Source organism: Rattus norvegicus, chromosome 4 (genome assembly GCF_036323735.1).
Source record: "Rattus norvegicus strain BN/NHsdMcwi chromosome 4, GRCr8, whole genome shotgun sequence".
Classification (NCBI taxonomy): domain Eukaryota; kingdom Metazoa; phylum Chordata; class Mammalia; order Rodentia; family Muridae; genus Rattus; species Rattus norvegicus.
Window position 1 is genome coordinate 158,223,574 of NC_086022.1, and position 24,199 is coordinate 158,247,772.

The 24,199-nt window shown below is 39.5% G+C and overlaps 1 pseudogene across 4 annotated transcripts; it reads left to right on the forward strand.

Annotated features, from left to right (window-relative positions):
- Positions 1 to 1,526: 1,526 nt before the first annotated feature.
- Positions 1,527 to 21,149, forward strand: Clec6a-ps1 (C-type lectin domain family 6, member A, pseudogene 1; annotated as a pseudogene). 4 transcript variants are annotated; one of them, XR_005503857.1, is made up of 6 exons: positions 1,527 to 1,551; positions 2,027 to 2,116; positions 3,586 to 3,687; positions 6,848 to 6,999; positions 12,413 to 12,528; positions 20,578 to 21,149. The product of XR_005503857.1 is annotated as a C-type lectin domain family 6, member A, pseudogene 1, transcript variant X1 (transcript). The 4 variants fall into 4 exon arrangements; XR_010066266.1 differs by lacking the exon at positions 2,027 to 2,116 and having other exon boundaries at positions 1,527 to 1,552; positions 3,581 to 3,687; XR_005503859.1 differs by lacking the exon at positions 3,586 to 3,687.
- Positions 21,150 to 24,199: the final 3,050 nt, after the last annotated feature.

A 24,199-nucleotide genomic window follows, 5' to 3' on the forward strand; every position in this document is an offset into this window, starting at 1 on the left:
GCTAAAATAGAACTGTTATATATTAGAAAAGCTGTTCCTTTTATATTCATTGCCCTGGAACTTTTTCTGGAATTTAAAAAGTCTCCACAAAATTTCTACAGAATATGTCCTATGATCAAAAGACTGTTCAAAGTTCTGCGCTAGGAATTGAGAGTAGGGGCCATATGTGTTTATGTTCTGTATTCCAGTGTCATAAATTTCCCACTGGAGATTGCTTCAATCAGTCAGATTTTCTCATATTGGACCAACAAGGTCAGCCTGGTTCCTTGGCACCTGTGAACAATTTCAAGCATAAGGATAAATCCTGCCAGAGGAGTGGGCTTCAATCAAATGAGAAGACAGGACTCACATGAAAACAGTCCACAAATCAGTTTGTTTCAAGGAACACAAAGGGAGAGCATGCAAAAATAAGGGAAAGGAATATGTAAATATATATGCAAAAATAGGTCCAAGGAAATTAGTTGAGTACACAGCATTAGAAACGAATGAAACATACACTCATGAATGAAATTCTATGGATGGTTACTAAGGTCAGCCCCTTCCATGACAACTGTGGAAAAAGTCCAGAGTGCTCTCAAGGAATCAGCATTGAAGAGAAGGACTCCTTTGTTCCAGTAGAGTCTCCACATCTACAGTTGTGAGAGAACTGTAGGGACAAGAGATGTGTCACACATGGCAAATCTGAATAACTGGTCCATATGGTCTAAGGAAATGTCACACCTAAAAAGCCTAGATCCCATGAGTCTCCTTTGCATATTGACCTACAGTCATCAATGTGATTGCCTATGTGTTGTCAAGATGATAGAGCAGTTATTTGCCTTAGTTACAGCGTATGTGATAAGAGGGATATCTAAATGGAGTTTGTCCCTTCAAAATATAGTCACAACAATCATAATTATAATACTAGCTTGCTTCCAGTCCAAGGAGCCACAATACAGCAAAATGCACACCACCACACCCTTTACATCGTACAATACCACTTCTGAATAATGTTTACATGTCTTGCTTTAATGTATGCATGTATGTGCATGTGCATATATGTGTGAATGGGTAAGGACTGCTAGATGTCCAATCCAGGACGAACAGCTAACCATTCAGCCATTCAGACTTATTGCTTCCGAGAATTCTGTTTCAAATACAAGTTTTGCCTTATATCAACAAAATAACTCACATGTAAAGAACATTTAATGTAAATACAGTTTATAGATAAATTTCTTTTGATGTGGGGGAGATTTCCACATTAGGAACCATGCAAGTGATAAGAACATTCTTGTCAGAGTTTTTAGGAACAAAATTCAGTATATTTCTCAATTTCCTCTTTTCCTATGTCTTTAAATCACTGGAGAGCAGTTCGGACTCTGACTTCTTGGTTTGCAGCATTAGCCATCTCTGTGGCATTTAACTCAAGTATGTGTGTGGAAGCTGACTCTGAACTCTGGTTGCTTTGACAGAATCCAGGTCCCTGAGTCATATTTTGGAGAGACAAACATAAGAAGCCCTTGACCTTCTGAACATAGACCTCAATAATGGTGCAGGAAAGACATCCCCAACGTGAGATGGGCACTCCTGTCTGGTTCCAGAGGAGACTGTAGGGTGTATAATGTGATGAAGAGCTTCCTCGGTTAATAATACAGTCAAGTAGGCAGGCTGAAGTGATGGAGTGGACAAAGACAGCAAAAACACAAGGATTTGAAGGAAGTGTAATGTCTCAGAGCCAGAAGCCACGGATAAATAAGAGACCAAATATTGAATGGGGATATAAACAGATAGGACATCAATGGAAGAATTTGACATTTAAGATGAAATAAAATTTCATGGAAATTGCAGGTGCCTGAGAATAAAATTATTTTAATGTGTGTGTGTGTGTGTGTGTGTGTGTGTGTTTCAGAGCTGATTTTAACATTTATTCTAGAGCTTTGACACCTATTTCCTGCTTCATTTGTAAATCTTCTGAGCATTTTTACTGACTGTCAATTTCTCTAAGCTTTTGGTGCTATGGTGAGTATATCTGCTTGCTATCTGACAGGGAAGGGAGTCTGCTGGACTCTGAGACTCTGGTCAACTGCTGTGATTTCCATGTTGCTCCTCAGCACCTGTTTCATTGCGAGCTGTATGGGTAAGTTCTTCACTGACTGGGCACTGTCTAGTCTATGTTCCATAGAGACTGTCAGAGTCCCTTTTGTTTTGTTTTGTCTTTTCAAGATAGGCTTTCTCTGTGTAACCAGCCATGGCTGTTCTGGAACTCTGTAGAACAAACTGGATCTGAAGTCACAGATATCCTATTGCCCCTGCCTCCCAAGTGCCGGGATTAAAGGCATGTGCCACAATCACCCTGGGGTTGTTATTTTAAGCCCATTATCTGGTCTGACTTTACATGTAATTACATATTTTCCTTGCCTTCTTTTTCTTGTTCTCCCCCCCATATTTTGACTAATGATTTATCTAAGGTTTCTTCACCTGCTTTGTTAGCTTATGATATTTATAACCATTGTCTGTGACAGTGTGGTCCAGCATTGGGTTCACCAGCAATCGCAGTCTCTGCTCATACCCCTCTATTGGGAGCACAAGCCCAATTGACTTTCTAATGTCAGCAGCTTAGAGTCTTTGATTCGTATGGTTTTATTCTCAATAAAAGAGGAGAAAGTCACCAAATGAGATAGTGATGATTGAGGAAATAAAATATTTCCCACCTGTTTCATCTGCTCAGAAGGCCACGTGTGAAGTCTGTTACCTGAGAAGCTTTGATGGTGTTCTTTACAGTCAACATTCTGCTTCCCCATTTGCTGTGAGGGTAGTCACAGTAATTGCTGCACAGTCCAGGAAATAGTGGGAGTGACTTACACCAAATGCTTCATGTTGGCAGTCTGCTCTGTGATGAGACAAACTCATCTTCACACTGAAGCATCATCTGCTCTAATTGGCACAGTCAAACCTAAGAGACCAGGTTGTGCCATTAAGGATAGTTATTTCACTGGTCAAGAAGAAACAGATGGTCAGGACCCAAAACATGAACTAGAAACATTTGCTTAGGACAGTGAAAAAAGTCTCTTTTTGCTAACATTGTTTAATATGCACGCTCATAAAAATGCTAATTAAAATAATTTTTATTTATTCTTTGAAACTTTCCTACTCGTAGACAACATATCTTGATCATATCCTCCACACTTAAAAGTCTCCAGATGTTTAAAGTACTCCTACCTACAATCAGGAATGTTTATGATATGTAAGCATACCCATTATTCTTGCCTCAAAGTTGTTTAAACAAAGGAGGCTGGACATTGGTGAGTCAATATTTAACTCTGCAGGACTTGTGGCAATTCCTTGATTCAGGGGTTTGTGATTAATTCACATAGAAGCTTAAATGTTTATCACAGAAAATACAGCTGGCATTATAGTGGAGGAGAGAAAAAACAAGAGACAAGATGTACCAACAAGTAATTTAATGAATATCGGGGAGCAATAATTTAGTCTGGTCTTCAGTGGGTTTTCCTGGAGAGGTATAGAGGAGAGAAAACCCTGGCCCAGGTAGAGGACATGAGGCGTCAGTGATGGTTATATAATGCTCATTGCCTTCTTTGTTTACAGTGACTTACCAGTTCACGATGGAGAAGCCCAATAGAAGACTGTCTGAACTTCACACATATCATTCCAGTCTCACCTGCTGCAGTAAAGGGACTATGGTGTCAGGTGAAGATTTGCAATATTTTGCTAGACTTGTGAGAATATTGTTATTAAGATAATGTAGTTATTAAGATAGTGTAATTATTAAGATATATTTGTTATAGTGTGGGTGTGTCTGTGAAAAGAGGGAAAAGGACACACACACGCAGAGAGAGAGAGAGAGAGAGAGAGAGAGAGAGAGAGAGAGAGAGAGAGAGAGAGAGAGAGATGCTTCAGTTGGAAACTATTAAGCATTCTCTATACTTACACGTTCAGTTAATGTTCTGGCTATTTCCATGAAACAATTCAATTCAATTCCCAGCCATCTTGATTTTTGGGCAACACTATCAACACACAACACATAGTCTGTCAGGTAAACTCTGGAAGATATTCATAAATATTCCCATGAGTTTTACATTAAATACATAAAATTCTCTTTGGCATTTAAGTTTCTCAATTAATACTATACATCTCCATTCCAAGTACTAGCTTTATTACTGGGACAATGGACTCAGGCTGAGCCTGGCCTTGTTATCAGTGCATAAATGGCAAATTCATTGGAGACTCAATTTGCGCATCATATCTGCCTCACCTCTGTGTGATGATAGGCACTTGTCTTTAGTTTTCCTTATGGACTTAATATTTAACACATAGCAATGCCATCTAGACATCTGTTAGCATCTTGATCCAAGAATTGGCTTGTTCACCAGCCTTTTATTATTATTATTATTATTATTATTATTATTATTATTATGTAATTATTATATTTATTTATGCTCTTGTGAAGAAGTCCATGAGAAGTGAAGACAGAGCAAAAGCCCCGTATGCACGTTGCACGGCCACACAAAGATTGTTCTGACTATGCTCTTCGTAGCATATTGGGTTCTTTGTGTCAAGCAACCGTGGGGCAGATTCTTTCTCGAGGAAAACAATTCCACAAGGATAGTCTTTTTTCTATTTTCTGGAGACATTTATACAATAACTGTTCACATATCTATTTCAAGACACAGTTTCACCCAGGAAATGTTGGATTCTTTAGAAAGCCTAAGCTAGTTTGTACTCACAATCCTCCTGATTCAGCCTCCTCTGTGCTGGGATTACAGATGCACATGACTTTGTGAGCTACAATTGTTTTTTTGCCTTTTGGAAGCTCTGAAATGAGGCAGAAGTGGATTTTAGTTAAATTAACTTCATATCCATCCATAAACACATTTCCTAAGTGTATTTGGTTTAAAATTATGGCCAAGCAGGCTGTTTAGCCTAATTCTTTTCTTAGATATTTTTATATGATGAAATTATTTACCTCATGCCACATAAGAAAATAAAATAGCAGACATTTAACAATATATTTGAGTTAATACAATAAAAAAGGAAGTAGGGAAATGCCAGAGTGTTGAGGTTGGAGTGAGTGGGTGGGAGTGGCAGCACCCTCATAGAAGCAGCAAGAGGGGATATGGGAGGGGGGGAAGGAGATAACATTTGAAATGTAAATACATAAAATATCCAAGAAAAATAAAATTAAAAAAAAGAAAAGGCAAGCTTTCAGCAAAAATATTTCTATTTTGTCATTTACGGTGCATTAGATTCTGTAATTCCAGCACTTGGGAGGTTGAGGCAGGGGGATTTGTACAGATCTGATTTTAGTCTGGTCTACTTTGAGAGTTCTAGGGCTAAATAAGATTATGTCTCAAATGAAAAAAAAAGCTGGGTGTAGTAGTCAGGGCTGGCATCTAGGTCTCTCAGAGTGTGTAGAACATCTATCTAGTCCTTCGGGCTCTTACCATCTTCAATGAAAAGTAAGGTGTTATTCTAATAGGTCTACCTTTATATGTTACTTGGTCTTTTCCTCATGCAGCCTTTTATATTCTTTCTTTGTTCTGTATGTTTAGAGTTTCGATTATTGTGTGGTGTGGGGAATATCTTTTCTGATCCAGTCTATTTAGCGGTCTGTATGCTTCTTGTACTTTGGTAGTTATCTCCTTCTGCAGGTTAGAGAACCCTTCTTCTGTGATTTTTGTTGCACATATTTTGTGTGCATTTGACTTGGTTTTTTTTCTTACTCTATTCCTATAGTTTTAGTCTTTTTTTAAATCCCAGATTTCCTGGATGTTTCACACCTGGATTTTGTTTTTTTAGATTTAATATTCTCTTTGACTGAGGAATCCTTTTCTTATATCTTGTCTTCAATGCCTCTCTTCCATTTCTTATACTCCACTGTTGATGAGACTTGCCTCTGAGGTCTTCATTGACTTCCCAAATTATACATTTCCAGTTTCACGTCTAGGTTTTACTTAGTCATCATACTTTTATTTTCATGTCATAAATTGTTTTATTCCACCATGTGTGTTTTCAGGGATTTCTAAATCAGTGGTATTTTTGTCAATTTTTTTGGTCTCATATTGCCTTATTGAGGCATTGAAAAAAATCATACTGGTCTTTTGCTTGTATATTATGATTTCAATTTTTTGTTTTATTAATGGGCTTTGTTTATTTCTGTGTCACTTGTGTTTCTGTGTGCTTCTTGTGGTTTTCTTCTATTTTAAATTGTGTACTGAAAAAATAGGCTGTTTGTTTTCTAAAGTAAGAGAGAAAGAAGGTATGGAATTGGATATGAGGAGAGGTGGGAAGTATCTTGGAAGGGATGCAGGAGAAGAAACCATGATTATAATATATTGTGTAAAAATTATTTTCAATTAAAAAATAAAAGCAAAAAGTAAAATTATTTCATAAAGGCCACACAGATGTTCATTTTGATCACAGTTAAATAATGATTGGAAAGGACACTTCCTCTTCTCCAGTCCGTTTCTACTCAGGGAGAGTGTTAAGTTGGGATACTTGAGTCAGAGCATAAGCTATAGTATATATTCTTAATCAATAATGATGAATATAATTTTTGAATGTTTGATAATTCATAAAAATTAGTAAGGAAGTGGAGCAATTATTCTGAGTTAAGTAGTGTTACAAATGCTTCAAGGCTATTATGTGATTAAATAACCCATGAGGCCAACACTACTCTCAATATTAGTTCCCCGGTCCCAACATTATTTATTCTGAAAATGGTAAATGCTGTAATTACAATGAGGAATCAACTCTGACAAGAAGCCTCAGATCCTTGCAGTCACCTAGAACATGTCTCCTTAATCTTATTTGTCTCATATCTTGGCTACACTTCTTATTCATGTCACAGAAAAACTGTGGGGATGCTGCCCAAATCACTGGAAGTCATTTGGCTCTAGCTGCTACCTCATTTCTACCAAGGAGAACTTCTGGAGCATCAGTGAACAGAACTATATTCATATGGGAGCTCATCTGGTGGTGATCAATACTGAAACTGAACAGGTATCACTTTCTTGTTTTTCATTAGCCTTTTAATCGTAGGAAAATGTAGCTACGTTTTCTAAAAATGTTCATTTTTATCAGTTATTAGTCATTAGTATGTTAATCCCATTGTAGAAAAGCCCTCTAGAACTTTAACACCTTGCAACAGACTACCCAATTCGCAATCCATAGGTTAGGGCAATCACTCCTCTACTTCCTTTTATATTGGATTTTTTTAATTTATTTACATTTCAAATGTTATTCCCTTTCCAAGTTTCCCCCTAGCCCATCTCTCCTCCCCCTTCTTCTATGAGGGTCTTCCCCCCCACCCTCCCCACCTCCCTGCCCTGACATTCCCCTACACTGGGGGTGGGGGAGCGGCGTCCAGCCTTGGAAGGATCAAGGGCTTCTCCTATAGGTGCCCAATGTGGCCATCCTCTGTTTCATATGCAGCTGGAGCCATGGGTCTGTCCAAGTGTACTCTTTGAATGGTGGTTTAGTCCCTGGAAGCTCTGGTTGGTTGGTATATTTGTTATTATGGGGTTGCAAGTCCCTTCAGCTCCTTTAATCCTTTCTCCATCTTCTCCAATAGAGACCTTGTTCTCAGTTCAATGGCTGGCTGTGAGTGTCCGACACTGTACTTGTCATGTTCTGGCAGAGCCTATCAGGAGACAGCCATATCAGGCTTCTTTCTGCCAGCATACTCTTCTTGGCTTCAGCAACATTGTCTAGGTTTGGTGGTTGTATGTATATGGGCAGGATCCCCAAATGGTGCAGTCTCTGGATGGCCTTTCCTTCAGTATCTGCTCCAAACTTTGTCTCTGTATCTCCTCCTATGAAAATTTTTGTTTATTTTACACAATTGAGTACTACTGAGCTATTAAAAATGACTTCATGAAATTGACAGGTAAATGGATAGAACTAGAAAATATGATCCTGAGTGAGGGTAACTCAATCACACAAAAAAAAACCACGCATGGTATGCACTTACTTCCTGTTTGTAAATGAGTTTGATTGGAGTCTTCATGTGAGTAGAATTGTGTACTATTGTATGTGTGTGTATGCTTGTACATCCATGTGTTTGTCTAGCTGATTTTATTCAGCATGATGTCCTCAAGATTCATTCATGTTGTAACATGTGACAATTTTTTTCATTTAACTGTGAATATTTCATTATATGTATATTTCCCATTTTATATGTTTTATATGACTTTTTAGTTATCTTAAGGTCTGACTGACAGAAAAATAGTACATATTTCCAGTGTAAAATGTGACTACTTTCGTTATTTATACATTGTGAACTGAAGTACTGCAATGCAATTAATGCTCAAACCCATTTCAATGTACATGTATGTGTGTACCTAAACTGCCACCTTTTCTCCATTCATGGGTGGTTTCCATACAGATTGCTTCCATTTCATGCCTATTGTGAGTAGTGCAGCGAATATGGCTGTGTAAATTTCTTTTTTACATATTAATGTTCACAAAAGTATTTCACAATTTTCTTCAGTTTCCCTCATTATTTTCTCTTGTCCCCTTCCTTTCCTACAGAATCCCTATTCTTTCCAAGTTTCCCTCTCTATCCTATTTTGTGGATGAGACTCATATTTCAATAACTCTATGAGTATAGGCATGTAGTTACTTACTTGAGTGAGGGCAATGCCCAGTGGCCAAACCTCTGACACAATAGACTCTACCAACAACTGTTAACTGTCCATAGCTCCTCAGGGAGGAATGGTGTCTTACTATCCCCTTCCACATCCATGATGGGCTGTTGATGATCTCAGTCTTGTGTGTCTTTAGTGGGTAGTCATTGCTACCTACCTCAGACAAAACACTGGGATTTTAAAAATGATTTATTTACTTGATGCATATTTATGTTTTACCTGTGCATATGTCTATGTGAAGTTGTCAGATCCCATGGACAGTTCTGAGCTGCATTGTGGGTGCTGGCAATTGAAATGTGGTCTTCTGGAAGAGTAGCTAATGCTTTTAACCATTGAGCAATTTTTTTGTTTAATAACTGCTAGAGCAGCTGTATTCATGGAGGTTAACTGCCTTGAAACTCTATTTTTAAAATTGTCTTTCAAGCAGGTGTACAAAGCTGTAGGTATTAGTATGACTTTCCCCCACATCCTTAGTTTTGATTCAACCTCCCCCATCCATTCATCTCCCTCATCACCCACTGCACCTCCACTCAAACCTTTACAAATCCCCATTTACATTCACTCCACCTACTTTCCTAGCACCTTGGTTCTCCTATACCTCCTCCTTTAAGGCATTCCGACCCTTCTCCAACAATGGTTCCTTTCTTGTTTCCTGGACTCTACAGATACTCTACATTAAACACACAGATCAAAGAATTCCAAAATGGTCTCCACATAGATAGAACCTGTGGCATTTGCCTTTCTTGGCCTCGATTAACTAATAACTTTCCCCCGCACCATTAATTTAACATGAAATTTCATAATATCATTTTCTTTACAATGCTATAGTATACATGGGTCACCTTTTTACTGTCCATTTTTAGTTTGTAGGCATCTAGAATGAACCCATTTCCAAGCTACTGTGCATAGAGCAGCAATGAAGGTGGATGAATAAACACCTCTGTAATAGAATTCTTTGGGTATGTCCCCAGGAACGACATAGTTGGGTCATATGGCATTTCTAGTTTTAGTGATCTGAGAAGCTGCCACATTCATCCCCATAGGGGTCACACCAGTTTATTCTCCCACCAAACAGAAGGAAATATTTCTCTTTCCCTATCCCTGTCAGTATTTGTTGTCATTTGTCTTCTTGGGAAAGCTACTCAGATTGGACTGGTTCTGAATCACAAACTAGTTTTAATATGCATTTCCCCAATGAATAATGATAATGAACACTAACCTGATAACCTCATACATGAGTACTGTATTCTCAACATTCACATCCTTTCCTGTCCCTGTTATCTTCTGTTGAACATCTTTTTAATTTTCTTGTTGGACATTTATGTATTTCCTTTGGAAAAATGTCAGCTCAACATTTCTCTCCCACTTTTAAATTGTGCTATTTCTTTTACTCTTGTTGGCTTCTAGGCATCCTTTATTTATTTTGGATTTTACTCCTTTATCAATATATGAAATCTTTATTGCTTTTTTTATCTTGGTGACTTTTTTCCTTTGTCAAGCAAAAGCTTTTTGGTTTGATGTATTCCTTTTTCTATTTTTATTTTGTTGTTTGGTTTTGATTTTTGTTTGTTTGTGTGTTTTTGTTTTTGTTTTTGGTATCATGTCCGAGAATACATTGCTAATTCCAATGTAATAAAGCTTGGTGTTTTTGCCAAGCGCTTACAATTTTGGTTTTTGAAGCACTTTGAATTAACTTGTGTGTGAAGTATAAGGGAAGGAACTAATTTCATTCTTTTCCCACAACATTTTTTCCAGCTTATTTGTTAGAGAGTTTGTCGTTTTCCCATCACAAGACATTGGCACTTGATCAGAGATCATTTGGCTATACAAATGTGTTGACTTAGACATCTTAAGAAAAATAAAATGTCTCTTCACTTACTGTGTCTCTTTGATTTCCTTAATCATTGTCTTCTAGCTTTCAGTATATATTATTTTGCTTCCCAGTTGTTTTGCTTCTCGAGTGAGTTTCTTGTCTTCTGGGTTACGAATATTCTTAGGTATTTTATTCTTTTTGATGCTATGGAGAAGTTATCCTCTTACCTGTTTTTCAGATTGTTTTGCTGCTACTGCTACTGCTGCTGCTGCTGCTGCTGCTACTGCTGCTGCTGCTGCTGCTGTTGTTGTTGTTGTTTGTGTTAGCGTGAAGAAATGGCGTTGATTGTTTTGTGTGTTGACTTTGTGTCCTGTAATCTTGTTGAAAACCATTGTTATATCTCCAGTCAAAGGTCTGAAACCCAGGGACCTTAGAAGACTCTCTCTCTACCCAAGGCAGGAAGCAAGATAAGATAATTACTCTTTCCTTTGTCTTGTGTTCTATTAAGGCCCTCCCTCAAATATTTACCCACATAGGTGAGGATGAGCTCACAGATACTGTGGCCAATCATATCTGGAAACACATTACAGATATACTCAGAAATGTTTTAATATGGGCATTCCTTGTCCCTGTCAAGTAAGTATATCAACATTTAAACACAACATTGACATTTTAAAAGAAATTAAAAAGTATAAAAAATAACCTCGGGCTGGAGAGATGGCTCAGTGGTTAAGAGCACTGACTGCTCTTCCAGAGGTCCTGAGTTCAGTTCCCAGCAACCACATGGTGGCTCACAACCATCTGTAATGAGATCTGATGCCCTCTTCTGGTGTGTCTAAAGACAGCGACAGTGTACTTATATATAATAAATAAATAAATCTTTAAAAAAAGACAAAAAAATAACCTCATGGAATTGGAGATCCTTTTCATTGGTGAGGAAGGAATGATGAATATATGAGCTAGGACCTTCTGCCCTTGTGACAAAATTGTTATTTTTTTTGTGCTGTGCTATTGGTTCCAATGACCTTTCCTTTCACTTCTGCTTTCTTCTATTCCAATGCCCATGAGGCTGGAAAGAATGCTTAGTCTGTGCGAAATGAAAATTGCAAGTTGTAAAGAACATTGTCATTAAGACAAAACAGCAACCAACAGGTTGTGAAAAGATCTTTACAAATTCCTACAGAATTATATAATATAATATAATATAATATAATATAATATAATATATAATATATTAGACTTCAGAGAGCCAAATACCCTATTATAAATGGGGTACAGAGCTAAACAAAGCATTCTCAGCTGAGGAATGTTGAATGGCCTAGAAGCACCTAAAGAAATGCTCAACATCTTTAGTCATCAGGGAAATACAAATAAAAACAACCCTGAGATTTCACCTCACCCCAGTCAGATTGGCTAAGAAACCAGGTGATAACAGATGCTGGCAAGGATGTAGAGAAAGAGGAACTCTCTTCCATTGTTGGTGGGATTGCTCAGCCAGAGGCAAATGCTAGAAGCAAATCATGGAACTGAGAACCCAGTCCCCATTGAGATGTTAGAGAAAGGATTGAAGGAGATGAAGAGGCTTGCAACCCCATAAGAATAATACCAACCAACAAGAGCTCCCAGGAACTAAACCACTATCCAAAGATTCCACATGAACAGACCCATGGCTCCAGCTGCATATGTAGCAGAGGATGGCCTTGTTGGGCATCAATGGAAGGAGAAGCCCTTGGACCTGCCAAGGCCAAACTTCCTAGTGTAGGGGAGTATTAAGGTGGGGAGGTGGAAAGGGGGGTGGTTGGAAGGGGGAACACCCTCATAGAAGAAGGGGGAGGTGGCGAGGGCCTGTGGATGGGAAATTGGGAAAGGGTCTAACATTTGAAATATAAATAAAAAATCCAATAGAAAAAGATTAAAATAACTATAAGTGATTAACTCCCTTTTCTCCATGCAGAATTTCATCACCCAACAGCTGAACGAGTCACTTTCTTACTTTCTGGGTCTTTCTGATCCACAAGGTAACAGCAAATGGCAATGGATTGATAATACTCCTTTCAGTCAAAACGTCAGGTGAGTGCAGTCCTGGATTAATGAACTATTGAGATTATTTACATTTAAAATTTAGGGAAATTTTGCCAGCTGTGACTATTATAATAAATGAATGTAACTAATTAAGTTCTCACTGAATGAATGCAAAATCTAGTTTTATGGAATTTCTCATTTAAATACTCACTTTACATATAAAATATTGAATGATAACTTCCTCAAGATCCATAGGTCAAATGAAATAAAAAACCTCATTTAACTCAGTGTCTACCCGACACAAAAGATGGTGTTCTCAGCCATTCCATTGTTTATTCTGGCTTTAAACACAAGTAGAGACTTAATTTAATTTATAAGTCTCTGATAAATACAATTTAAAATAGCTGCATCAGAATTATGATGAATATATCAGAATAATTACATAGTAGTACATTTTGCTATTTTAAACAGATTGATTATTACCTTATTTTATCTTCATGCAATTTTGTGAGTTATTTTGAAACCTTTACTAAATTTGTTTTTGTTTATTATCATTTCCATTTTTATACATGAAGAATTTAAAATAAAAATACACTAAATTGAGAGACCCAACCGCCTGGTCAGGTGGGCACTCCTGAGGCTGCAGAGCGGAAGAGACCACCAACACTGCTCACCCCTGCCCACATCCCTGGCCCAAGAAGAAACTGTATAAGGCCTCTGGGCTCCCGTGGGGGAGGGCCCAGGAGCGGCAGGACCTCTGCGCCTGAGACACCGCCGGAACCTGAAAGAAACAGACCGGATAAACAGTTCTCTGCACCCAAATCCCGTGGGAGGGAGAGCTAAACCTTCAGAGAGGCAGACAAGCCTGGGAAACCAGAAGAGACTGCTCCCTGCACACACATCTCGGACGCCAGAGGAAAAAGCCAAAGACCATCTGGAACCCTGGTGCACTGAAGCTCCCGGAAGGGGCGGCACAGGTCTTCCTGGTTGCTGCCGCTGCAGAGAGCCCCTGGGCAGCACCCCACGAGCGAACCTGAGCCTCGGGACCACAGGTAAGACCAACTTTTCTGCTGCAAGAAAGCTGCCTGGTGAACTCAAGACACAGGCCCACAGGAACAGCTGAAGACCTGTAGAGAGGAAAAACTACACGCCCGAAAGCAGAACACACTGTCCCCATAACTGACTGAAAGAGAGGAAAACAGGTCTACAGCACTCCTGACACACAGGCTTATAGGTCAGTCTAGCCACTGTCAGAAATAGCAGAACAAAGTAACACTAGAGATAATCTGATGGCGAGAGGCAAGCACAGGAACCCAAGCAACAGAAACCAAGACTGCATGCCATCATCGGAGCCCAATTCTCCCACCAAAACAAACATGGCATATCCAAACACACCAGAAAAGCAAGATCTAGTTTCAAAATCATATTTGATCATGATGCTGGAGGACTTCAAGAAAGACATGAACACACTTAGGGAAACACAGGAAATCATTAATAAACAAGTAGAAGCCTACAGAGAGGAATGGCAAAAATCCCTGAAAGAATTCCAGGAAAACACAATCAAACAGTTGAAGGAATTAAAAATGGAAATAGAAGCAATCAAGAAAGAACACATGGAAACAACCCTGGATATAGAAAACCAAAAGAAGAGACAAGGAGCTGTAGATACAAGCTTCACCAGCAGAATACAAGAGATGGAAGAGAGAATCTCAGGAGCAGAAGATTCCATAGAAATCATTGACTCAACTGTCAAAGATAATGTAAAGCAGAAAAAGCTACTGGTCCAAAACATACAGGAAATCCAAGACTCAATGAGAAGATCAAACCTAAGGATAATAGGTATAGAAGAGAGTGAAGACTCCCAGCTCAAAGGACCAGTAAATATCTTCAACAAAATCATAGAAGAAAACTTCCCTAACCTAAAAAAAGAGATACCCATAGGCATACAAGAAGCCTACAGAACTCCAAATAGATTGGACCAGAAAAGAAACACCTCCCGTCACATAATTGTCAAAACACCAAACGCACAAAATAAAGAAAGAATATTAAAAGCAGTAAGGGAAAAAGGTCAAGTAACATATAAAGGGAGACCTATCAGAATCACACCAGACTTCTCGCCAGAAACTATGAAGGCCAGAAGATCCTGGACTGATGTCATACAGACCCTAAGAGAACACAAATGCCAGCCCAGGTTACTGTATCCAGCAAAACTCTCAATTAACATTGATGGAGAAACCAAGATATTCCATGACAAAACCAAATTTACACAATATCTTTCTACAAATCCAGCACTACAAAGGATAATAAATGGTAAAGCCCAACATAAGGAGGCAAGCTATACCCTAGAAGAAGCAAGAAACTAATCGTCTTGGCAACAAAACAAAGAGAATGAAAGCACACAAACATAACCTCACATCCAAATATGAATATAAAGGGAAACAATAATCACTATTCCTTAATATCTCTCAATATCAATGGCCACAACTCCCCAATAAAAAGACATAGATTAACAAACTGGATACGCAACGAGGACCCTGCATTCTGCTGCCTACAGGAAACACACCTCAGAGACAAAGACAGACACTACCTCAGAGTGAAAGGCTGGAAAACAACTTTCCAAGCAAATGGTCAGAAGAAGCAAGCTGGAGTAGCCATTCTAATATCAAATAAAATCAATTTCCAACTAAAAGTCATCAAAAAAGATAAGGAAGGACACTTCATATTCATCAAAGGAAAAATCCACCAAGATGAACTCTCAATCCTAAATATCTATGCCCCAAATACAAGGGCACCTACGTACGTAAAAGAAACCTTACTAAAGCTCAAAACACACATTGCACCTCACACAATAATAGTGGGAGATTTCAACACCCCACTCTCATCAATGGACAGATCATGGAAACAGAAATTAAACAGTGATGTCGACAGACTAAAAGAGGTCATGAGCCAAATGGACTTAACGGATATTTATAGAACATTCTATCCTAAAGCAAAAGGATATACCTTCTTCTCAGCTCCTCATGGTACTTTCTCCAAAATTGACCATATAATTGGTCAAAAAACGGGCCTCAACAGGTACAAAAAGATAGAAATAATCCATGCGTGCTATCGGACCACCACGGCCTAAAACTGGTCTTCAATAACAATAAGGGAAGAATGCCCACATATACGTGGAAATTGAACAATGCTCTACTCAAAGATAACCTGGTCAAGGAAGAAATAAAGAAAGAAATTAAAAACTTTTTAGAATTTAATGAAAATGAAGATACAACATACTCAAACTTATGGGACACAATGAAAGCTGTGCTAAGAGGAAAACTCATAGCGCTGAGTGCCTGCAGAAAGAAACAGGAAAGAGCATATGTCAGCAGCTTGACAGCACACCTAAAAGCTCTAGAACAAAAAGAAGCAAATACACCCAGGAGGAGTAGAAGGCAGGAAATAATCAAACTCAGAGCTGAAATCAACCAAGTAGAAACAAAAAGGACCATAGAAAGAATCAACAGGACCAAAAGTTGGTTCTTTGAGAAAATCAACAAGATAGATAAACCCTTAGCCAGACTAATGAGAGGACACAGAGAGTGCGTCCAAATTAACAAAATCAGAAATGAAAAGGGAGACATAACTACAGATTCAGAGGAAATTCAAAAAATCATCAGATCTTACTATAAAAACCTATATTCAACAAAATTTGAAAATCTTCAGGAAATGGACAATTTCCTAGACAGATACCAGGTATCAAAGTTAAATCAGGAACAGATAAACCAGTTAAACAACCCCATAACTCCTAAGGAAATAGAAGCAGTCATTAAAGGTCTCCCAACCAAAAAGAGCCCAGGTCCAGATGGGTTTAGTGCAGAATTCTATCAAACCTTCATAGAAGACCTCATACCAATATTATCCAAACTATTCCACAAAATTGAAACAGATGGAGCCCTACCGAATTCCTTCTACGAAGCTACAATTACTCTTATACCTAAACCACACAAAGACACAACAAAGAAAGAGAACTTCAGACCAATTTCCCTTATGAATATCGACGCAAAAATACTCAATAAAATTCTGGCAAACCGAATTCAAGAGCACATCAAAACAATCATCCACCATGATCAAGTAGGCTTCATCCCAGGCATGCAGGGATGGTTTAATATACGGAAAACCATCAACGTGATCCATTATATAAACAAACTGAAAGAACAGAACCACATGATCATTTCATTAGATGCTGAGAAAGCATTTGACAAAATTCAACACTCCTTCATGATAAAAGTCCTGGAAAGAATAGGAATTCAAGGCCCATACCTAAACATAGTAAAAGCCATATACAGCAAACCAGTTGCTAACATTAAACTAAATGGAGAGAAACTTGAAGTAATCCCACTAAAATCAGGGACTAGACAAGGCTGCCCACTCTCTCTCTACTTATTCAATATAGTTCTTGAAGTTCTAGCCAGAGCAATCAGACAACAAAAGGAGATCAAAGGGATACAGATCGGAAAAGAAGAGGTCAAAATATCACTATTTGCAGATGATATGATAGTATATTTAAGTGATCCCAAAAGTTCCACCAGAGAACTACTAAAGCTGATAAACAACTTCAGCAAAGTGGCTGGGTATAAAATTAACTCAAATAAATCAGTTGCCTTCCTCTATACAAAAGAGAAACAAGCCGAGAAAGAAATTAGGGAAACGACACCCTTCATAATAGACCCAAATAATATAAAGTACCTCGGTGTGACTTTAACCAAGCAAGTAAAAGATCTGTACAATAAGAACTTCAAGACACTGAGGAAAGAAATTGAAGAAGACCTCAGAAGATGGAAAGATCTCCCATGCTCATGGATTGGCAGGATTAATATAGTAAAAATGGCCATTTTACCAAAAGCAATCTACAGATTCAATGCAATCCCCATCAAAATACCAATCCAATTCTTCAAAGAGTTAGACAGAACAATTTGCAAATTCATCTGGAATAACAAAAAACCCAGGATAGCTAAAGCTATCCTCAACAATAAAAGGACTTCAGGGGGCATCACTATCCCTGAACTCAAGCAGTATTACAGAGCAATAGTGATAAAAACTGCATGGTATTGGTACAGAGACAGACAGATAGACCAATGGAATAGAATTGAAGACCCAGAAATGAACCCACACACCTATGGTCACTTGATTTTTGACAAAGGAGCCAAAACCATCCAATGGAAAAAAGATAGCATTTCAGCAAATGGTGCTGGTTCAACTGGAGGGCAACATGTAGAAGAATGCAGATCGATCCATGCTTATCGCCCTGTACAAAGCTTAAGTCGAAGTGGATCAAGGACCTCCACATCAAACCAGACACACTCAAACTAATAGAAGAAAAACTAGGGAAGCATCTGGAACACATGGGCACTGGAAAAAATTTCCTGAACAAAACACCAATGGCTTATGCTCTAAGATCAAGAATCGACAAATGGGATCTCATAAAACTGCAAAGCTTCTGTAAGGCAAAGGACACGGTGGTTAGGACAAAACGGCAACCAACAGATTGGGAAAAGATCTTTACCAATCCTACAACAGATAGAGGCCTTATATCCAAAATATACAAAGAACTCAAGAAGTTAGACTGCAGGGAAACAAATAACCCTATTAAAAAATGGGGTTCAGAGCTAAACAAAGAATTCACAGCTGAGGAATGCCGAATGGCTGAGAAACACCTAAAGAAATGTTCAACATCTTTAGTCATAAGGGAAATGCAAATCAAAACAACCCTGAGATTTCACCTCACACCAGTGCGATTGGCTAAGATCAAAAACTCAGGTGACAGCAGATGCTGGCGAGGATGTGGAGAAAGAGGAACACTCCTCTATTGTTGGTGGGATTGCAGACTGGTAAAACCATTCTGGAAATCAGTCTGGAGGTTCCTCAGAAAATTGGACATTGAACTGCCTGAGGATCCAGCTATACCTCTCTTGGGCATATACCCAAAAGATGCCTCAACATATAAAAGAGACACGTGCTCCACTATGTTCATCGCAGCCTTATTTATAATAGCCAGAAAATGGAAAGAACCCAGATGCCCTTCAACAGAGATATGGATACAGAAAATGTGGTACATCTACACAATGGAATATTACTCAGCTATCAAAAACAACGAGTTTATGAAATTCGTAGGCAAATGGTTGGAACTGGAAAATATCATCCTGAGTGAGCTAACCCAATCACAGAAAGACATACATGGTATGCACTCATTGATAAGTGGCTATTAGCCCAAATGCTTGAATTACCCTAGATCCCTAGAACAAAGGAAACTCAAGACGGATGATCAAAATGTGAATGCTTCACTCCTTCTTTAAATGAGGAAAAAGAATACCCTTGGCAGGGAAGGGAGAGGCAAAGATTAAAACAGAGACTGAAGGAACACCCATTCAGAGCCTGTCCCACATTTGGCCCATACATATACAGCCACCCAATTAGACAAGATGGATGAAGCAAAGAAGTGCAGACTGACAGGAGCCGGATGTAGATCGCTCCTGAGAGACACAGCCAGAATACAGCAAATACAGAGGCGAATGCCAGCAGCAAACACTGAACTGAGAATAGGTCCCCTATTGAAGGAATCAGAGAAAGAACTGGAAGAGCTTGAAGGGGCTCGAGACCCCAAAAGTACAACAATGCCAAGCAACCAGAGCTTCCAGGGACTAAGCCACTACCTAAAGACTATACATGGACTGACCCTGGACTCTGACCCCATAGGTAGCAATGAATATCCTAGTAAGAGCACCAGTGGAAGGGGAAGCCCTGGGTCCTGCTAAGACTGAACCCCCAGTGAACTAGTCTATGGGGGGAGGGCGGCAATGGGGGGAGGGTTGGGAGGGGAACACCCATAAGGAAGGGGAGGGGGGAGGGGGATGTTTGCCCGGAAACCGGGAAAGGGAATAACACTCGAAATGTATATAAGAAATACTCAAGTTAATAAAAAAAAAATACACTAAATTTCTTAATCGGGGCCAAAGTGAATTAGAAGTTAAACAAGTATTTTATTTATTTTTTCTTTTTTCCCTTATATTAAGCATAGTTTTTTCCTCATATGGTATAATTTGAATACAGTTTCTCCTCCCTCTACTCCCCTCAGTTCTTCCATATCTCCTCTTCCATCCATATCTACTACCTTTCTGGCCTCGTTAGAGAAGAACAGGCTCCTAGGAGATAACACAAAACAAAATGAAATATAATGAGATAAAATGAAAAAACTATCACATTGAAGTTGGACAATCTAAGCCAATAGAAAAATAAAATAGCCCCAAGAGAAGGCACAAGAGTCAGAGACCTACTTGGTACAAATTCATAAATAAACCCCATAAAGTACTACTGTAACTCCAAGCTATAATTCTGAGTTTAATTCACAGCTATAGTATATGGGCGGAGGACTTAGTGCAGACTACTGTAGGCCCTGTGCATGCTGCTTCAGTCTCTGTGAGTTCATACGAGTTTTGCTCATGTTAATTTAGAGGGTTTTGTTCTCCTGGTGTCCCTTGTCTCTGTGTCTCCCTCACTCCTTTCCCCTCTCTTTGTATTGTGGATCCCTGAGTTCTGAGGGGCGGAATTTGGTAGACACATCTTGTTTAGAGCTATGTGGTCTTTTTTTTTTTAAATGTAATGTCGTCATGTGGGTCTCGTCCCACAAGCACAGGAAGTCTCTCTGATGATGGGGGAATGTAATTAGGAATCATTTTATTGTTACACAGTTTTTTAGACTACTAGTCTCCTCAGGGGAGACAGATAGGTCACATTCAGGGTTAGGAAGCTGATGTAAAGAGGAAACCTCAATAAATGCCAGAAGGAAAGAAACTTTTACTAACATGTCATGATGAGGGATCTGGGAAGAAGAGACAGTAAATATTGTGTTGAGGGGGAAAGGCAAAGTATACCACACCAGAAAAAAATATGCAAAGCTGCCTGTATTTGGCATTTTAGAAGTAGGTTGTGAGAGAAAGGGAGAAAATGCTGGAATGTTCTCTCATCCTCAGCTCTGTTCTATTCAGCATTACACTTCACCTTCCAAACAACTGCCATGCACTCACAGCATCAGTTATTTCTGCCTTTTGTATCTTGTAGGTTCTGGCACCCCCATGAGCCCAATCTTCCGGAAGAGTGGTGTGCTTCAATAGTTTACTGGAATCCTTCGAAATGGGGCTGGAATGATGTTTTCTGTGATAGTAAACACAATTCAATATGTGAAACGAAGAAGATTTACCTATGAGTGCATGTTAATAACGTTAAAGTTCAGGCCCACCAAGAAACCAAAACTTCTTGATGTGTACATCTGACTATAGCCATTTTTTCCCTAGCTGCTTCTCTCCACTGCTGACAGAATGAGTCCTTTCTTTTTCTGATGGTTAGAGTTTTGTCAACTTGATACAAACTAGAGTCACCTGAAAAGTAGGATCCTCAGCTAAGGAAATGTCTCCATCAGCTTGACCAGTCAGCATGTCTGTGGGGCATTATCTTGATTAATGATTGTTGTAAGAGTGTCCAGGGGGTAAGCAAAACTGCAAAAGCCGTGAAGAGCAAGCCAGGGAGAATCCTCCCTCCATCTCTGCCTTCAGGTTTCTGCCCCAGGGTCTTGCCCTGGCTTCTTTCCATAATGACTGTTGTTACTTGAAAGTATAAGACGAATAAAAATAAACAACTCCCTCCAAGTTCCTTCTATTTTTTAAAAGATTATATATATATTGTTGCGTCCACCTCAGCCAGCAGGGAAGATGCAACATGGTCGGATTCTTCTCAACAGTCTTTATTGCAGGACCACCTACATTGCTGATATGGGGACATCGAGCGGCAAAAGTGTTCGCCTTATATACACAACAGGCTGAGGCTATGCTAATTGTCCTTCAGGGATTGGCGGAGCATGTATCACCCCACCATCACCCCTGCTACTTGTCCTCCAAGGATTAGCGGAGCACGAATCGCCTTATTAGCATGGTACCACCTTGGCCAGACTGATGCCAGGTGCAAAACCCGCGCATGCGCAGTACTGCTGTGTCACAGGAGGGCGCCGGATCACCTCATTATCCTACAGCTGCCCTGGATGTCGGCGCCATCTTTGCTCCACCGCGCCGCTCCCCACATCATTCATATATATATATGCATATATATATATATATATATATATATATATATATATATATATATATATATAACTGAATGAATGCATAATCTAGTTTTATGGCATTTCTCATTTAGAAACTTACTTTACATATAAAATATTAAATAATAACTTCCTCAAGATCTATAGGTCAAATTAGATAAGAAACCTCATTTAACTCAGTGTCTACCTGACTCTGAAGATGGTGTTCTCAGCCATTACATTGTTTTTTTCTGGCTTTAAACACAAGTAGAGAGTTAATTTAATTTATTAATCTCTAATAAATACAATTTAAAATAACTGTATGAGAATTATGATAAATATTCAGAATAATTACATAATACACACACACACACACACACACACAAACACTGTAGCCATCTTAGACACACCAGAAGAGGGCATCAGATTCCATTACAGATAGTCATGAGCCACCATGTGGCTGCTGGAAATTGAACTCAGAACCTCTAGGAAGAGCTGTAGGGAGTGGCACATATAGATAAAAAGATGGCGCTGACATCCAGTGGTCGTTTGTGGTAAACACCCACAAAGCGCATGTGTTGGCATTTCTCCGGCAGCTATCAGGCTGGAGTGATATTCATGCTAATGAGGTATTTCATGCTCCACCAATCCCTAGAGGACAATTACACAGCATTAGCCTGTTTTGTATATAAGGCTAGTGCCTTTGTTGCTCGGGGTCCCTGTATCAACAATGAGGTGTTCCTGCAATAAAGGCTGTTGAGAAGAATCCAATGGTGTTGCGTCTTCCTTGCTGGACAAGGTGGGAATTACAAATGGTGGCCTGTACGGACACCCGAGGACATCCTCGTGGATTCAGAACTCTTCAGCCTCAGGATGGCAACTTCGGTAAGGTCCCAGATGGGACAATAAAGCTCCCGGATAAGGGACAATAAAGCTCCTGGATAAGGGACAATAAAGCTCCTGGATAAGGGACAATAAAGCTCCGGGGTGAGGGACTATAAAGCTCCTGGACAAGGGACTATAAAGCTCCCGGGTAAAGGGACTATAAAGTTCCCAAGTAGGGACAATAAGGTTCTCTGGAGTAAGCAGAGACAATGAAAGCCTTGGGTTAGAGGCAAAAAGGTTTGTGGAACACAGCAATGTTGTTTTCCCCAATTGATCCCCTGTGAGTTGAACTAGCACTTTTGCCTTTCACCCTTTTTGTGTGGTGGTGTTGTTACTGTTTGAATTGCCACCGTCCTGGGCATGAGTGCATTTGCTGGGAAGAGCCCACTAATGATGAGCTACAAGATCGTGTGTAAACAAACATGCCAGCTCACCCTGCTCGTAAAACCGCTCGTAAATAAAAGTTCTCTAGATAAGGCCTCCGGGTATGGAGCTAGTGTAGTGAGTAGGAAATTTAATTTTATGGACCCTGCTCTAGTGGCGGTGTGTTGGTTTATAGCCAACATTATTTTTTGAAACATAGTGTTTTATCTGTGCCTGTGTAGGGGGGAGCGAAACTAGCTGAGGAGCCACTACAGTGAGCATGGAGACTTATCAGTCTCACCCAATTTTTCTGGCTCTTCAAGAGGTGTTTGAAAGAAAAAGGCTTAGGATAAAAAGAAGCACTATAGAGAGATTTCTTAGTGAATGCGATGCCATTGCACCTTGATTTGCTGTCTCTGGGAATCTCACGGTGGACAGCTGGGATAAGCTGGGGAAGGTTTTAGATTTTGCTTAGGAGCAAAGAACCTTGAAGGCGGGGGTTCAGCCAGTATGGCGCTTAGTGCGTAGCTGCCTAGAAAATCAGAAATGCTGTCAGCAGGCTATAGAAAAGGGACAGGCTGTGTTAGAAATGCTACAGGAGGAACGATCTGAAAAGACTGAGAGTGAGGCGGGGGAGGACTCTAAGGAAAACAAGAACAAGAAAGGAATTTATCCATCCCTCAAAGAACAGGGTCAGAGAAAAAAAATTCCAGTTGCTGCCTTTAGTGGCCTGACCTTCAACACTTGCTCACAGAAGGAGAGTGTTCATTAAGAGAAGTTCTTTAAGGGAGCCTACCTTATCTGTTGGCCTTATTCCAAGAGAGGAGTTGATCTCCAACATTAAGTTACCTTTCCCGTTGGTCATCATTAACATGGAGAGTGCCTTTGATCCTATCCCCTCAGCAGCCAGTTCCTGCCCCTATGGTCAAAATGCCCCAGGTTTGGGGACAGGGGAGCCCCTGAAGTAGTTTCAGAAAAAGTCTACAGCAGACTGTGAGTAACTTTGTTTTGCCAGACAGAACAGGCTTTACTCTAGGATGATAAAAGGAGAAAGTCTTGGCACCGGCTCTTCAGCTTACTCCAACTGGAGGCTGTGGCCAAGGTCAAGATTAATGTTTTCTTTTCCATGGGCCTTTAGCCCACTGAGACAGTTTGATAAAGGGCTGCTACTGAGGTCCTGAAAGGGGATTCTCAGCTTAAGTTTTTAAAAGACTTCATGATTCTTTTAATTTAATTTAGGATTCTGCTTCTGTAGTTAATGCTATGCGCTCACTTGAAATTGCAGGGCCAATTAGGTCGACTAGTACTGTATGTCAAATTCTTTCAGAATTACAAAAATTGATTTGGGCTAGAAAAAATAAA